The 17,193-nt window shown below is 41.9% G+C and overlaps 1 protein-coding gene across 2 annotated transcripts in view; it reads left to right on the top strand.

Moving 5' to 3' along the window:
* Positions 1 to 17,193, top strand: part of dip2ba (disco-interacting protein 2 homolog Ba) — a 45,955-nt gene that overhangs the window by 7,213 nt on the left and 21,549 nt on the right. The window lies entirely within an intron of this gene.

Raw genomic sequence — 17,193 nt, 5'->3', positions numbered from 1 at the left:
GTTGAGGCATCCATCGGGAAAGAAAGCCAACCTTTTGAATGAATGCAGGAGGTTTTGACGTCCCACTCATCAAGCCTACAGACCTGCACATGTAGAAGATGCTCGACTTGTTGAGCAAGATCACATGTAATGTCAGGTAGGGCTGGGCGATATGTGTCAACAATAGTAGTTGATTAATAGTCCATAAAAAACATTCACATTGTTATTTCACTGTTATGTATTCCAGTACATCTGACAAAACAACACTAGCACAATCCCCATGGAGTTAGTAAGACAGACGACTGCATTTTGTCAACAATAAAACAACGTCATGATATTGTCACAATATTTGCCCCCAGCGTGAGGACTCATCCTCAGTGTTACTCTGTTATTAAAGTTTGACTCATGTAAGTTATGAAATAATGGGACAGTGTCTGTAGTGTCATAACGGGCCTTGCTTGAAGCATCCTCTCTTCTGAAGTGCCCTTGAGCAGGACTCTGAAATGCTGCTGACCTTGTGATCTGACCTTCCTCTGGAGGTGCGCAAGTTAATGGAGAATGTTCCTACAGTTTAGAAATATAAGTTAACCATCACATCACAATAAACTACAGCTGCAACGACTAATCGATTAGTTGACTAATCGATTAGTTGACTAATCGATTAGTCAACTAATCGATTAGTTGACTAATCGATTAGTTGACTAATCGATTAGTTGCCATCCAGAAAAATAATCGCTAACTATTCTGATAATCGATATATCCTTATAATATTGTTAATGCAAAAATGGCAGGAAATGCAGTTTTAGGCATTCAAATATGGAGTTATTTTTACTTTCTCGGTTTTATATAATGGAATAGATTTCTTCTGACATTTTCTAAACCAAACAAATCATTTTAAATGTATGTCATTATGCTCTTAAGCAAAAACCCATATCCAGGCCTGTTTCCTGCCCGTTGTAAATCTGAGTCACTGCAATAAGGCGCGTCCTCTTCTTCGGGGCACATCCATCCACCTCGAAGCGAGAGAACCTGTTTAACCTCCTGCCTCCCCGGGCTGTTCACTGATTTGAAAGCAAACTGTGACTCAGTAGTTTTGTACATCAGACCCCTTTCTCCCAGTCTGTACAACTCCCACCTTCCTTAATTCCTCGCTCTGTTGAACAACCTGTAATCTCAACGGGGCTGACGCCACATTTTGAACGTTCTGAAGTTGCATTGCACAATCCATGTGGCTTTTTGGGCCTGCAGTCATTCAGTCGGGCTGTGTCACACCAGGAAAGCTCACTGATTCTCACGATGATTTATAGCTTGTTGGCTGAACGATGAACTGACTGATTGCAACACAAAAACATAGCCTTGTTGTGTCTTTCGCTGTTGTCAGACTCAGTCGGAGCTGATGCTGCCCCTCCGATGTATCGCCAGGCTATATCCACTGGCCGGCGAGCCATGTGACTGGGCTAATGCTGAAGAATGCTCTTGTGAATATAAATAGACCTGGCTGGCAAGACACATTTGCTTTCATGCCTGAGGAGGAGAAAACAAGCATCTCTTTGACACAAAAGCTCCCCCATTATTGCATCGGAGGCCACCCTCTAAAAGTCCAAGAGTCAGTCCTAATTGTGTTTATATCAGCCAGGAGCAAATACTTCCATCCAACCAACAGGCTGGCTGGCTGCTACATGTGGGTCACTGTTACGCCCATGGGTGGTGTGTGAAATACTGCAGCCTGTTGAGAGCTGCCCTTCTCAGCCTGCTGTCTGACCCATGGAGAAAGATGCTATAGGTATGCTAATTGCTAAAGCATCATACATTTGGGGGTTTTATGCAATCTACAAATTGTGTATACTTCAAATTGATTGGTGAATAAACGATGCTTTTAGAGTGATTTCCCGTCTTACAGGCAACTATTGATTTAACTTCATTATTAAGTACTTAATCGGAGTTAATACTTGGCATACTGGAAAAACTAGCCAACAAGCATCTTTACAGGAAAGTCCGACTGATGATGTCTTTAATGTTGTTGAGCAGTTCAGACATGTACCTGTCAACATAATGCGTCTTAGACTGCCTTAAGACTTGGAGGCTTGAGGTATTTCTGATATTTGAAAGATACTGTTTTCCGTTTTGTATACATTTATATTAACAATGGATAAAATTGCTTCCACGTCATTTTTTGAATGCAAAAAGGGATGATTTTGGTAACTATGATCAGGTACTTACTCTTGAAATGACCGTAGCTCTGACCATAAAGCGGCTCTTTGTTGTTCCCCATGTCATTCACAGACCCTGTCGCTCTCATTGTCTCGGTCCCTCACTCTCCCTTCAGCTGATGGACCACAGCTGATCATTACAGCCTTTTGAAGAGGGTGTGTGGAGCACGGGGTATTTTCTCAGCAGCTGGTCAGTTTCTATATATGAAATGGCAGGCCTGCGTCACAGGAAGGGCTGATGGGAAACCACAGCTCAGGGGCACAGCAGTCCTGCTCTATATGTACAATGAAAGTTTCCAAAAGGTCACCTGCTTTCTTTGTCAGTGACTCGTTGGGTTGGTGTATTATGTTTTTGGAGTCATGCCTTCCATTTGAATAGGTCTCTATCTCGTGCGGTGCCAAAGGGTTATCGGAATATACCTTTGAGTAGAAGTCCTCAGGAAGCCCCTCTACAGGCCGATGTGTATCTCCCCTCTTGGCCCCTCGGAGCACATTGTGCTGCAGCTTGGCCTGTAGTCATGGACCCCTTTAATTCAACTCCTCAGAGAAAGAGGTAAAACAAAGGCTGTGAACACACATTGGATTGGTGGGGCTTCAACCTCTTAATCTTTCAACAGTCGATAGCTCACATGCACTGCTGTATGTAATGCATTTGTACAGTCATAGTCTTTAATGGAAGCATTAGGGTTAATACTTTTACACTCTTTAGTGTCGTTTCCTGGAGATTTCCTTTTTTTGTTTGAAGTAGTTTGCGGGTTAAACCCTGATATGTTTTGCTTTAACTATTTGTATCAGTGCACTAGATGTTATAATGCTACAGTGAATTTGACTCATTAGATGGTTTGTAGAAGACAAGCCACATGTCGGTGTGAGTAGTGACAGCATGTCATCACAGTATTTCTCACACTGCTGTCAGTGGGAGGCCCTCGTCCTACAGCAGCTTAGTGTCATGCTCCAGTGACGACACGCAGTCAGTCGGCTGTTATTGTGAACAAATAAGCACTAGAGCTATATTTTAAGATTATCCAACTAAACTTTTCTTTGTGACTTAAACATGTGTGCACACTATATGGCCGTAGACACCTGAGGTAGATAGTATTGTGAAATATTGAAATATTGTGAAATAGCAAAGAAGATATGTGGTATCATTAGTTTAGAAAGTCAAGCCCGGCTCTGCAAATGTCCACACTAAGAGAGGCAGGTGTTTGTTGAAAGTTTGTAATTGTGATTTTCAGGTTAACATCTACTAGGGGTGTAACGGTATTCGTACCGAAATTATTCGGTACGGGCCCTTCGGTTCGGTACACATGTGTAGCGAAGTGTACCGAACGAATATAACGTTAAACGGAAACAATTGAGAACGTGAACAACTTCTTGGAAGTAATCTCAGGTGCTGCGTCGCAGCATTCAGAGTAATTTGCTCACATTGGGTTCAACGCGTCATAGAGCGACCAAGTCATTTAATTGGACGAGAGGCATACTATGAGAGCTGGTCACAGGGATGCGTTCAAATTTAGTCAGTAATTTGAGGAACTGTCGAAATGGCGAACGCAGATAAAGTTGAGCTCGAAAATCCTCCAGCATCATTGAAGTCTCCGGTTTGGGAACATTTTGGTTTCGCAGTTACGTTCAAGGATGACGGACAAAGACAGGTGGACCGAACCAAAGCTGTTTGTCGGCATTGTTCAACTAAAATTGGTTACGGGGCTGGCAATACATCAAACTTGCACACTCATTTGAAAAGGCCTCACCCGAACGTGAATATCACCGGTACCAAAAGAAAAAAGACTGAAGTGCAAACCCAACTCCCGCTAGCATGTAAGCCTCCACCACTCGCAGAGAGTTCAGATCGAGCCAAAGCTATTACAAACGCCAAATATCCTTATGTTGCCATGTTAGCAAAGCGCTACCTGGCTGTATCTGCTACCTCTGTCCCAAGCGAGAGGGTGTTCTCCACAGCAGGAGACATTGTTAGTGCCAGCAGATCTGCCCTTTCAGCAAGCAATGTGGACAAGTTCATCTTTCTTTAAAAAAACATGAAAATACAATGACAAGCAAGTCCTAATGTCAAGCTGGCTGCTTAGGTACTAGTACAGTACAGTTCAAATACAGATTACTTCAGTTCATCGAAATGCTGCACCTTAATGCTTATTTTATTATATTTTGTATTTATTTGAGTGAATATTCACAGTTTAATAATAATTAAAAACCCAAAACTAATAGTTTATGTTTTGTGAGTACTAGTACAGTACAGTTCAAATACAGATTATTTTAGTTCATCAAAATGCTGCACCTTAATGTTTATTTTTATTATATTTTGTATTTATTTGAGTGAATACATTATTCACAGTTTAATAATAATTAAAAAAAAAATATATTTTATGTTTTGTGATAATTTTTGTACCGAACCGTAACCTAAAAACCGAGGTACGTACCGAACTGAAATGTTTGTGAACCGTTACACCCCTAACATCTACCTACATTAGTAAATATTAAAGGTCACCTATTATGCAAAATCCACTTCTCCATGTCTTTTATACATAAACATGTGTCCCCTCTGCGTAAAGAGATTCTGAAAGTTTCAGGAAAAAAGATTCTCTCTCTTTTTGTCCTGATCCGTTTATATAAAAACCTGTCTGAAAATGAGCGGATCAGACTTTGGCCACTTTATGATGTCATAACGATTTTTGGCTTGTGTAACCATTAGCCAATAACCAACCAAGGTAACCCCCCCCCCCCCCCCCACCTTATCACCTGAATCTCCTCCTAGAGCACCATTGTGTTATTTTTAACCAAATATCTTGCAGAGGGGCGTGGGGAGTGGCTCCTTATTTTTCATCTAAAGTAACAGACCCAGAATCAGCACTTTTGAAACAGGGCTGAAACAGAGGGGTATGAGACATGGCTAGAATGGGTGATCTGTTTGGTATTTGGAGCCAAACACTTCAGAGACGTGTTTTTTATATATCTGAGACCTGTTATATCTTGATGAAAAACAGTATAACAGGGGACCTTTAAGACTTTTAAGCTGTGTCAGGATCAAACCAGGTTTCATTGCTGCACTGTCAAGTCTGTCATCTCTTCCTTAGTCACTGCACTGTCATCTAACCCCCTACCTATCTGTGTACCATTGAGTAGCACTCACCTCACCACCACCCCTGTGAGCTTGCACTTCAATGTGAATGGAAATGTTTCTGCTGACACAAAGGTTCTTGTATGTAGAGATCTACAGCCTATTCTTCCCTCATTGCTTTTTATTTTGACACATTCCTCTAGTGTGGCCCCTTGTTGAACATCCCCACACATTCACAGCGCGTCGATGGATTCCCATCGTGATGACAGGCGGTGTCATGACTGTGAGCAGTGGGTGGTGGGAGGTCAGGACCATGAGCTGTCCGCAGAGGGGAGCGTAGGCAATAAGGCCGCTCAACACCTCGGGATGAGAGTGATTCTTAAGGCTACTCCAGCCACCTTATGAGCTCATAATATTGATTAAATGAAATCCACTGCCTGGTTAACGCTTCTCCTTCCACGCTAATGTCTTCTTTTAACTCACAATCCAAAAGCAATTAGGCAGAGTCAGGGAGCATATTATTGGTACATTTGTCTTCTAGAGATGGGAGGATGTTACAAAGCCAAGCACAGTTCAAACGCTACGGGTTGGAATGAGTTTTCTGGGCTTCAGATGACGCTTCAATTGATGTACCAGTGTCAGTGAACCTCAGGTCAGGCAGGCCCCTCACTCCTGACCCCTGTGAGAATGTCTTAACTACAACATCACCGCAGTGACACTGGATACCTCTGGCTCACTTTCACCGCTCCGTACACACTTCTTACAACCCGGTGTGCCATGCAGAATTCAGGCAAGGATGCTTTTCTTTAGATGACTGTTATTGTTCCTTACAGAGGGTGAAATTAAGTCAGTCAACCTACTGACCTGATTTCACTACCCTTATAGTCGGAATAAATGAGCTGGAGGAGAAGCCACTAAACTACTCACAAGTCAGTTTATACAGCAGAACAGGCCTCTTTCAACACAGGTGTTGCTAATAATGATGACTGCTTAATTCAAGTGTCCCAGTGAGCCATGATTGACAGTCAGCCAATATAAACAATACCAACATTTCTTAATTTTAAGATAGCAACACATTATTCAATCTTGAATGTTATATTTCAAGAAGGTTGAATGATTTTTTACATATAAACAAATATATTTGTAGTTGTTCTTACTGGCTTTTTTGGCAACTTGCAGACCTTTTTTACACAGCGGACATTTAGCATAAAACACAGGTGTTATATTAACGATGACTCAGTTTTATTATGTGCCCCAGTGACACCTGGAACTGATTGACTTTAAATGAAATGCAGCCACTAGAGCACAGGTGTTATTAATCACATTAATACACTTCAACCTCTATGGCAAGGCAAAATGTCTCCTATGAAAATGGGTTATTAATAATGCACAAACTGGTGTGATAGCCCCATGTCAATATCATTAGTTTAGCATTTTGTGCATTAGCTCGATGTGATTGGTTATCCAGGACAGTGGCAGTTAGTAGCTAGATAATCTGGCCAGATATCAACATGGGACTTGATCTCACCTCAACTGACACGCCTGTTAGTAAACGGCTCAGTGCTGTTGCAGTGTGCTTAAAGGCAGCTTGACTGGAGAATAAACTACATTAACCTTTACTGTTACTAACACACAACCCACATGTGGCTGTCTGACGTCAGTTTGTGACTCAGCAATAAAACATCTAGTCGTTCACCAATCTTATCTCTTTGAAGTAATGTGCTATGAGTTTTTAAAGCAGATTGATTTTAACCAGCAAGATTATACAACTCTTATTGTCTTCAGGCAAATACTGTGGATGAGTGTGTGGAAGTAGATTAACAGAAGCTCCGATAAGAGGCGAGTGTCATCTTTTGATGGAATTTAAGTTGAGAAATCAGTGATTTGGCTTTTGTAAGAAAAAATCAAGAATCGTTTTCTAGACTTTTTGGTCTGAGTGCTCTTGGCTTCCTCACGCTGTACCGTTGCCCAGCTCAGAACTTCTCTCTCAGCTGGCCCAAGAGTGCCGTCTGCCAATATAAAATGCTCTGGGTAATAGAAGTAATGGAGGAAGTAGGGCAATACCCACTCTGCACTCAAACTGAATATGAATGCTTTAAAAGCTTGGAAGGAGCATTAGTTTGATTTATTTGGCAAAAACAACTTCAGGATGCTGACTCTCCAGTCTGATTGATACATGTTTCTTTAAAACCGTAGTGGGAATAATCTTTTTATTTTGAGCCCAGTAGAGCCAACACAATCGAGCTGAAGTGGTTTTACCCCGACAGGAAAGTCTGATCTGAAGAAATGATTTAGGTCTTTGAGTCAGGGAGGAGGGAATATAAAACCGGTTGTTGTTTTTTTACAACTATGAAGGTCCTTGAATGTGAGGATAAAGCCCTTTTCCTCAGCTTACATGACCTAACATGACACGATGTGTATAATGTACACTGTGCGTTGCTTCGTTTGAAAATGTTTCGCTCTAGTTTCCTATAAACCCCACGTGCTGCGGTCGTACCGACGCCACATGGTTTCATTTTCAGTTTTTAATAATGGTCACACCTTTTCAACATCCTCTGTGCTGTTCACTCCCTAAAGTCATTACCTTCTGTTATTAGAAAACACAGGTGTTACACCTCTTTCATCGACTTAAGACAAAACTAGATTTGTACCGATCTCTGCTAACACGCATATCTCAGTGTGCTTATTCTTCTCTTTTGAATTATTGAGCTTTTCTACAAGAATGTGCCTCAAAAGGAGCTGCCACACCAACCTAGAGAAGAAACATAGACATGATTCAGAATGCCAAATAATTACTCATCGTTACTACTAATGATTAAATACCACAAACAACCTTCTGATATCAGCACATGTCATAGTTTCTGATACGAAAGAGAATAACTAGTTGTCTCTTTCCTGAAGTACTGTGAACTGTACTGAATGGTAATGTGGAATCAACCGGGACCGTCACTTTATCAGGTTTTCTTCAGGAAAATGACTTGTACTTCTTTTTGATAACCTCCTGATCCCTAATATTCATAGTGCCCCCTTTGAATCTATAATCTTTTAGCTTCAACATTTTAATTAAACATACTCCATACTAGCTTAATCAAGCACTTTAATTTTGTGACTGGAATAATTGAAAAACCTTATGTGTCTGGTTTTGCGTACATTTTTCCACCATTAAAGAACTATTTAAGTGATGAAGGATAACTAACCTTACTTTACCTTGTCATGATCTACAGTTCAGTTAACTGTCAACACCTGCTGGCTCCACACTTTAACAACCAAGCACAAAACGTATCTCGGTCTCAATGGAGATTCTGTCGGGAGAGATGACACCCACCCCTTTTTTCTCAGCTGGCCGGCAGATTTCCTCGTCCATCCAGTGATCACTTCATCCCCCCCGTCTGCCGGAAAGGCCCACGCGTCCCACAGGGATCGTAGGCCTGCTTCTTTTGGAGTGGAAAACATTGGTCCTGGAGTTAAGAGGCCTTTGTTAAAATGTTACAATGTTTTCCCAGACGTGAACCAAAAACCCAGCGAGAGAGCAGTACTGCTCATTTCAGCTAACTATGATTCAGATGCTGACACTGAGAAAAAAGTACCCGCAGAATGTCCCATAGTCCTAAGGGTGTGCATGCTTATTCAGTTTTCTGGGGATTGTTGTTCTACCTTAACCAACCTAAAACAGATAAGTCCTAATATGTTCCACAAGGAATTAATGACTTAATTAAGTTAAGTTAAGTCTATAGATTCTCTGTATTTTTTTTGATACTGTAAGGAGACAATTTACCTACATTTTCTTTTTTAATTAATTGGATTGTTATTATTATCTCTAATATTGAATAAAATAATCCATAATTGTTTGGTCTATAGCATGTAAAAAAATCAAATTGTAGTTTACTTTATCTCGATGCTTGCTTGAATAAGACTCAAAAACCTTTAAGATATGTATTTGCTTTCACATAGGACAGCGGTTCCCAACCTGTGGGTCGCGGCCCCTTAGTGGTCCGCAAAGGCATTGCAAGTGGGCCCCCAAATAATTTAAATGTTTAATCTTTTAGTTTAAAGCCACCCCTTGATTTGTTGTGGCAATAATTTTTTACAAAATAAATTGTATTTTTAGTCTACTCTTCAAACACCTTAAATTAAGATTACTCCTTGATTGACTTTTAAAAATATGTATTTTAGCCAGAAGAATATTTGTATTTATTAATAGTGTGCGGTCTTCATCTAAAAGCCCAAATAAAATATTAAAGGGTGTAAATGTAAATTCGATATTTGTCGCCAAATAATTTGCAAAACATTATGATGTGTGGAAACATTTTCATTATTAAGATTTTTTTTTATTTTAACCTCTTTTCCTTTCTCTTTCTTGATTCTCCTTAGCAACGGTCATTACAGTCCTTGACAGCGGTCTGTTCTACTGGATTTACAACGTGTCGCATGTTCTGAATGGACCAATCAGAACTTTATTTAGCCTCCGTATTGTTTATGATTGAATGTGGGCCGCAAAACCTTTTGTGATTCTTCAGTGGGCCATGAGTTGAAAAAGGTTGGGAACCGTTGACATAGGACATTGATAAGCAGCATATTTAAATAACCTAAATGATGATCAGAATCGTTGCCATTTCTTTTTCCGGGCTTGAATAATATTTAAATGACTAATTGTTTCAGCTTGAATATTAAAATGAAAGTACGAGTCATGTATGGGAATGAAAATCCAGACTGTCAATTTACTACATTTCTTCTTGCCTAACTGCTTTGGTTATAGAGCATGAGCTATGCAAATAAGCTTCTTACATCTCCTTTAACTAACGACCAGGTGCCAATAAATGGTCTTAGTGTCAGGCTCATCATTTGCATTTCCTGCCGAGTGCTATTTACCCATGTTCTCGACACAATCCACCTGTTGTTTTTGGGTTTTCCTCTATAAATAAGATCCTGTGGGTGACGTGAGGTCCTCTCTCAGCCCCTGTGTTTATGTCTGTATTTACATGTTAATGTGCAATACTGTGGCTGTTTGTGTGAGTATTTCTGTTTGTGGTTGTGCTCTGTGTGTCACCGTCCTCGCTGTCATCTGCTCACCAAGACCCTATGGGAGACTAGCTTTCTTTTGTTTTCTATTTCTCGTGAGCTTGAGTTATAACAGTGTTGCATGTTTGCCTCTCTTTTCAAACAAACCACTGATAAACAAAGAGGTCTCTCTGCAGATCAAACCAGTATTGCCGGCTTTGAGCCCAAAAATGACCTCACCTACGGATTTGGATTTTTCATCTATCCTTTTAACAGGTCCACACAAATGTCCAGACAGAGCTATGTAATCTGTTCGGTTAGATGTAATCTCAGATTACAGATTAGGGTAGAGCCAAAAATGTTGACGCTGGATAACTCTCACACTGTAAAAGGAAGGTTTTATTCACCACATTCGGTGTAATGTAGGTAGTTTACCTCCGTGTGTGTTTCTAAACAGTCATGTGTTTGTCAGTAACCTGTGTGTGCATGCAGAGAGGAACTGATACTGTGAGGCAAGAGGAAATTGTGGGTGAAAGAAACTTACATGTTGCTTCCTCCGAGCTGGATGTCACCAGGCTAATCTGCCCACAGTAATTACAGAGCTCTAACAGTGGGGGGGATAAATACGTGTGTGTGTGTGAGGGGGTGGCAGTGGCCTGTACAAAAAGTATTGATGTGTTTACAGCATCAACAGAAAAACGACACAAACCATATTTAATGAGGATATCACTGTTGTCACATCCTCCATAGAGAAGTGACTCAATGTCTTTTGTCCATACACGATCTTAGTGCTGCGTGTGGATGGGTTGGTTCGGAGGTTAATCAGCTGATTTCTAGCCATGACCTGCCAACCCCCATCACATGGACGTAACACAAGTGTCGTACCTCTGCATAGTACTGACTTTGATCTGATTGTTCCTGTGTATGTTGACCACAGCCCGATTCGTCTGGCTGCTCGCTTCCACTATTAGCTCATCATTCTGACTAAAGCGTGGTTAGTGCTCGCCGCAGTGTCCCCGGCGCGAGGGTGCGCAAGGAAAAAGTGACGTCATAACGTATTGTGTGTAAAGAGCAAGGCCCTGCAAGCTTTTGAGGCGCTTGGTGACGCACCGCTGAAAGTTAGGTTAAGGTTTACTCTGCTCGCTTTTCAGAAATGACTGCCACAATAACTTACTGCTGAAAGCCAAGTACTTGAATTTAGAAGTGAAATGAACTTTCACTATTTAATACGTCTCAGGAAAAAACTGCCAATTAGTTTTTAATGCTTCAGAAAGGGGCGATCTTAAAATCTACATTTAAGTAAAAATGTTGTCAGCCGAATCAAATTGTTAACGGGGTATTCAACCTTTCAACCCTAATTTCATTACAAAACATTTTTCTAAAATGTGCCTTATATATAATGTAAACATTGCGGTAGCACTAATTGACTTCTTGCTTCTTCACAAAATGTTTTCTTTGTACGCCACCTGCCTTTTCGGAGAGAACTGCAATGGACAACGCCTTGACCTTAAATTCCTTTTCTATACTCCTGGCTTGTAAACAAGGTTCGTTCATCAGAGGAAACATTAGCCCCGACTGTTTTCATCATCTGGGCCCTGGGTAGCTGGCAGAAACATGTTTTCATACTGCCATATTCATCTACTACCCAGGATGCTTTCTCTAAACTTCAAATACAACTGAAGGCACTTTCATTCTTTGTCAAACTGCCAGAGGGTTTTTCATTAAGGAGAAGTGATCTGACCACAAAACAGATGGAAAACGTTGGCACTAAAAGAGCTTCACTGGGCCTTTCAGGAAGAGGAGCATTTTGTAAATTGAAAATTGTTTCCACTAGCCAAGTAATATCAGTTAAGTAAAAGGTGCGTCGCTGTGTAAAAGTAGCAGCAGCAGGTTCTCTGAAGGAATTGCCGCAGAGCACACCGGCTTTGTTGTTGGAGTTTTATGTAGACGTCTAAGCAAAGGGCTGTTTGCCGATAGTGGCAGCTTGAATTCAACTCTTTCTAACTCTCATAACGTTACCCATTGAATGACCTGCAGTCTTGCATAATGCTTAAGGTGCTTCAGGTGAGGATTTGTCCCAGTTTATCTGAGTTCATTGTATTGTCCCCCCCCCACACAGCATGTGCTTATAATCACACCCTTAGCATTTCATTCCCAGTGCTCTCTGACTGTGCGGTGTTTATTACTCATCAGTTATTCACCATTGATGTGGTATTAGTGCTACTCTTAACGTTTGTTTGAGGAGGCCAATTATTAAGTCTATTGTTAATAATGACCCCGAAAAACATATTTCAAGTGATTCAGATGCAGTTAGTCAATCAGATGATTCAACATATCAGCAGCTTGGAAAGAGCCCATGGAAAGGACTATCACGATATTAAGTGCCCTTTAAGTACTCCTGCATCTGGTCTGCTCATATCTTTCTTGGATTCATTTCACATAAGCCACAATTGTGAGTGTAATTCACGACTAATACTACAGATCAATCACAATGGAGGGAAAACAGAATGAACTTAAAGCACCGGTTTACTCAATCCATCTTTCAAAGGCAAAGTTTGCTCTTTTTAGAACAAACATCAAGCTGCATATAAACTTAAATCACACCATGACGAGGATAGCTGTAATTAATCTTACATTCGAACCAGAGTTTGTCATTTGAAGAAACATTATGATATATATGTGATGGCTTTAACCATAATGCAGTGCACACTGTTGCACAAACTAGGGATGTCCCGATCACCTTTTTTTGCTTCCGATTCTGATCATTTGATTTTGACAATCTGCTGATACCGATTTTTCCCGATCCGACCTTTATGCAATGCATTAAGAGAAAACAAAGGTGTTCTTTCCACCACGCGGAACCTCCGCCTTGCAAACATTGCATCTGGCTGTTACACTGCCTTCGCTTTCAATTTTATAATACTTCCAAACTCCTGACATTTGCTCCGTCCCGACTCCCGAGTCACCAGCTGAACGTAGCCTCTCGCTAGCTTACTGCTACTATTAGACACTGCGCCCTCTCTGTTGCCAGATTTGAGAGAAAAAGCAACCAGGTCTGAAAACAAGCCCAAAAGAAGCAACACATACATGATGTTGTGTCATTTTAAACCAAAACGAAGGCCTCAGGATGACTTTAAGACGTGAACATGGTAATTTTTGTTTTGTAACATTAAATTAAAAAAATTAAAAAAAATTCCCGATCCCCAATCTTTTTCTCTCGATTCCGATCTTTTGAAAATCACGTGATCGGCTTCGATCCCCGATCACGTGATCGGATCGGGACATCTCTAGCACAAACGCAAAAGGCTCTTATGTGCCAGTGCAGATTACAAACTAAAGTGATTCACTAATGCACAACTTCTACAGTAAAATCCCGTCATGTCAGAACGTGGCTCGCTGTTATTATTGGTTTAACTTGGAATGCTGTTTATGTGTGTGTGTATCCCCTCTGTGACCCTGTGTGTCAGCTGTGAGAGGATCAGCCCTCCGTCTGACTCGACCTGAGGTCAGAGGTCAACAGCAGCAGTTTAAAGGAAAAGTCATCAGGTCACTGTCAACTTCACTTGAATGAGCTCTTCAGCATTGGCCTGTTTGCACACAGACAAACTGTAAAACCCCTAGATGACAGGAGGGAGGATTATGACAGTCGCTTAAAGATGACCTCAGTCACTGGATCATTCATACGTCTAAAGCCCTATTGGCACTAACCACGTCTCTGATCTTAATCCTATGCACATGGCCCAGTACCTCAATTACCTACCGTATTTCACTGACGCAGGAATTATTTGATTATTTTAGTCCCGTGTGAATCAGCATCTCAGGGATTTGTGGTTGAATGTGTAATATTTTTGCAAGGTGTTTTGTTTTCTCGCCTTTCCAAATTCTGGAGGCTCATCTCTCTACACAGCATGAAAACCTGTCTCTACTGTAACTATGATGAATATGTCAATGATATGCATGGCCAACAACACACATCCTGGTTTGACACACTGACACACATCTCACAGAGAAGGCCTGTGATACAGCTCTGCTCCTGTCAGCATTCGTTCCTCTGTGTACTGTAGCACCCCTTAACCTGCACCAGCTGTGCACACACACCAATACATTCGCTTCCTGCACCTCAGGGGAGCTTTTGGCCAATGGGCTCGCTCTCCTGGCCAGTTGGCTCTCGCCGTTAGCACCGTGTTCTCCAATCAGCACATTCCTCTTTCTCTAGACAGCACAGGGAGACGATTTTTTGGCAGCGCACACAGGGTGGGGTAACGCTCATATCCTGTCCCCTGACCTCAGATTACACGCACGCACACAGTCACTCACAGTCACTGTACTGTTTTGCTCATGCTCGCACTCAAAACACCACATTCTTGCTCTCAAAACACACAGCTTTCCCTCTGTCTTAAAGCAGCTGCTCTCTTTCAGTGCAGACCCTCGCTGTCTCTACCCACTGACAGCCACAGAGCCGCTGTGGTCGTGTCAGTCTTCGCCCGTTGTTATGCCTTCACCCTAATACAGACTCTGCTCTGTCTGTGTTAATGACCCTCCATCTTTCCATGCCTCCCTTCCTCCCTGCGGGCACCACTTGGACACCAGCACTGGGCTGGACAGAACCCAGTCTCCAACAACAATGACGTTCCAGTCCACGACAATCAATTTGCTGCCGATTGCTGCGCTTGCACGTCTGTCTGAGTGTTTATCTCCACATTAACAAGCCTGTAGCGTCCAGACGTGGAAGAAGCACTCGGATCTTTCGCTTAAGACGAAGTGACCATACAAAAAGTGTAGAAATACTCTGTTACAAGTAAAAGTCCGGCACTCAAAAATCTTGAATCAATCCCAATTAAAAATGCAACATTTTAAGCATGAAAATATATTTACATTTCCAAAAGTGTAGGCCACTTCATTATGTAAACGGCTCATTTCGAGATAATGATGAATTCATGTGTTTACCAATTTCATTTAGCAGCTGGTAAAAGTGGGGCTAATGACAATGACTTACATACTGCTGGGTTGCTTGACTTGTATCATTAAGTAACATCATAAATGATTCGTCTTCGATTTATATTTTGAATCTGCAAAGTAACTTATACCTTAAATTGGAAGATAAATGTGTTGAAGCAAAAAGGACACAATTGGCTTACAAAATCGAGTCGCGTAGAAGTATATTGATGCATAAAATACTCAAGTAAAGTAAATATACTTGGTTGTATTCATCACTGCCAAAACAAAAAGAGAAAACGACTAACACATTACTGCTCTGTCTTTCATCACAAGTCCATTTCAGGTCAGTGTGTGTGTACCCAGGCATGAAGTCACTGCTGTCCCCCCCCCCCATTCAAATCTTTCTTACGCCGCAGAGAAGGACAAAGCACTCCACACTCAATCACACACTCACTCCCTCTTAAACTCCGACTTTGTTCTGCTGTTCTCTGTCCCTGCACTCCCTCTACTCCCTCTTTCTCCCCCTGTTCCTTGTGATTTCTCAGTGTTGTGAAACCTCACTTCCCTGCATGGGAAAGGATCAGGAATACAAGTATACAAATCTACAAACTCAACCCTTTGGGGAGCTTTCTTCTTAATTCAGTGGTTTTTCTGTGTGAAAGCTTAAAGACACACAGAAACTGAGTCACACTCGGGACTCCCCACCCTGTGTCGGCTTATCCAGCCCACCTCCCTCCAATCTGCTGCTGAACTCTGTCTCTCCTGATCTCTCTCTCTCCTCATTTTCTCTCTACACACACACACACACACACACACACACACACACACACACACACACACACACACACACACACACACACACACACACACACACACACCGGCCTATGTTCCCACTCAAATCTGCCAGTGCCTCCTGCCAGGTGTTTATCACCTCACCCCATACAACCCTGCCTGTTATCTGTGATTTTCTCCATGTCCTCCCCCTGTCAGTCGGCTGGACGAGGGTTTCCGAGTTGTCACAGTGTGGAGGAGGGATTGAGGCTAAGCAGTCTGTTGGCACTATTGCACTTGACATAGCATTCGGTGTTATCACTGGACACGGCGGGAGGGGAATAACAGAGAGTTTGCAGTACTGGGATTGTTTGTGTGTACAAGGGAAGTGTGTATGTATGTAAGTGAACTGTAAAGGGTGTGCCCTGCATGCTTGTTTGCTGCACAAGCACACTGTGTGTTTTGGGGGTCCCAGTTAAATTGACTTTGCCTCTGTTGCTCTCCGACAAACTTTGTTAGCGGTGTGTGAGAGTCCGGCCAGTCCAAGGCCAAATGAGGAAGGGCTGGGTGTACAGTGGGGAAAAAGAGGGGGGACGGGGGTGGGGGAGATAAACTGTTGAGTCCCATGTGAAACCCACTGAAATGGCTTCCTTTTTTGCTCTGCTAACTATCCCTTCTTCCCGATAGCCTTCAGTGTTGCCATTGTTCCTGCCACGCTCGGTTATCTGCTAGTTGCTGTAATCATATTTGGGTTTCGTAGCCTGGAGGAGGCTTTTGTACACTCATCATGTTTATTCGCCGGGGCTAATGTAAGGCCAAACAATTGTGCTATCTCCTTGCCTCGTTGTAAATGGACTGAGCCGTCGACATCAGTAGATTTGTTTTAAAGAGGATTATTATTATGAGTGTGTGTGTGTGTGTGGCCTAGCATTACTATACTTGTGGGGACCTAAATCTGTTTACACAGTCACGTGTGGGGACTCGCCTCCCTTATGGGGACAAATTGGAGGTCCCCATGAGGGGAATCATTAATTTTAGGGTGAAGACTTGGTTAGGTTAAGGGTTAGGGTTAGGCATGTGTTGGTTATGGTTAAGGTTAGGATAAGTCTCCAGGAAATGCATGTAAGTCAATGTAATGTCCCCTGAAGTGATGTATACATGGTATGTGTGTGTGTGTGTGTCACAGGAGTGTTGTCTGTACTACATCTGGCTCATCTGTGTTTG

This window comes from Gymnodraco acuticeps, unplaced genomic scaffold (assembly GCF_902827175.1).
Source record: "Gymnodraco acuticeps unplaced genomic scaffold, fGymAcu1.1, whole genome shotgun sequence".
Taxonomy (NCBI): Eukaryota; Metazoa; Chordata; class Actinopteri; order Perciformes; family Bathydraconidae; genus Gymnodraco; species Gymnodraco acuticeps.
Note: the sequence above shows the minus strand (reverse complement) of the source record. Positions and strands in the feature narration are given on the sequence as shown.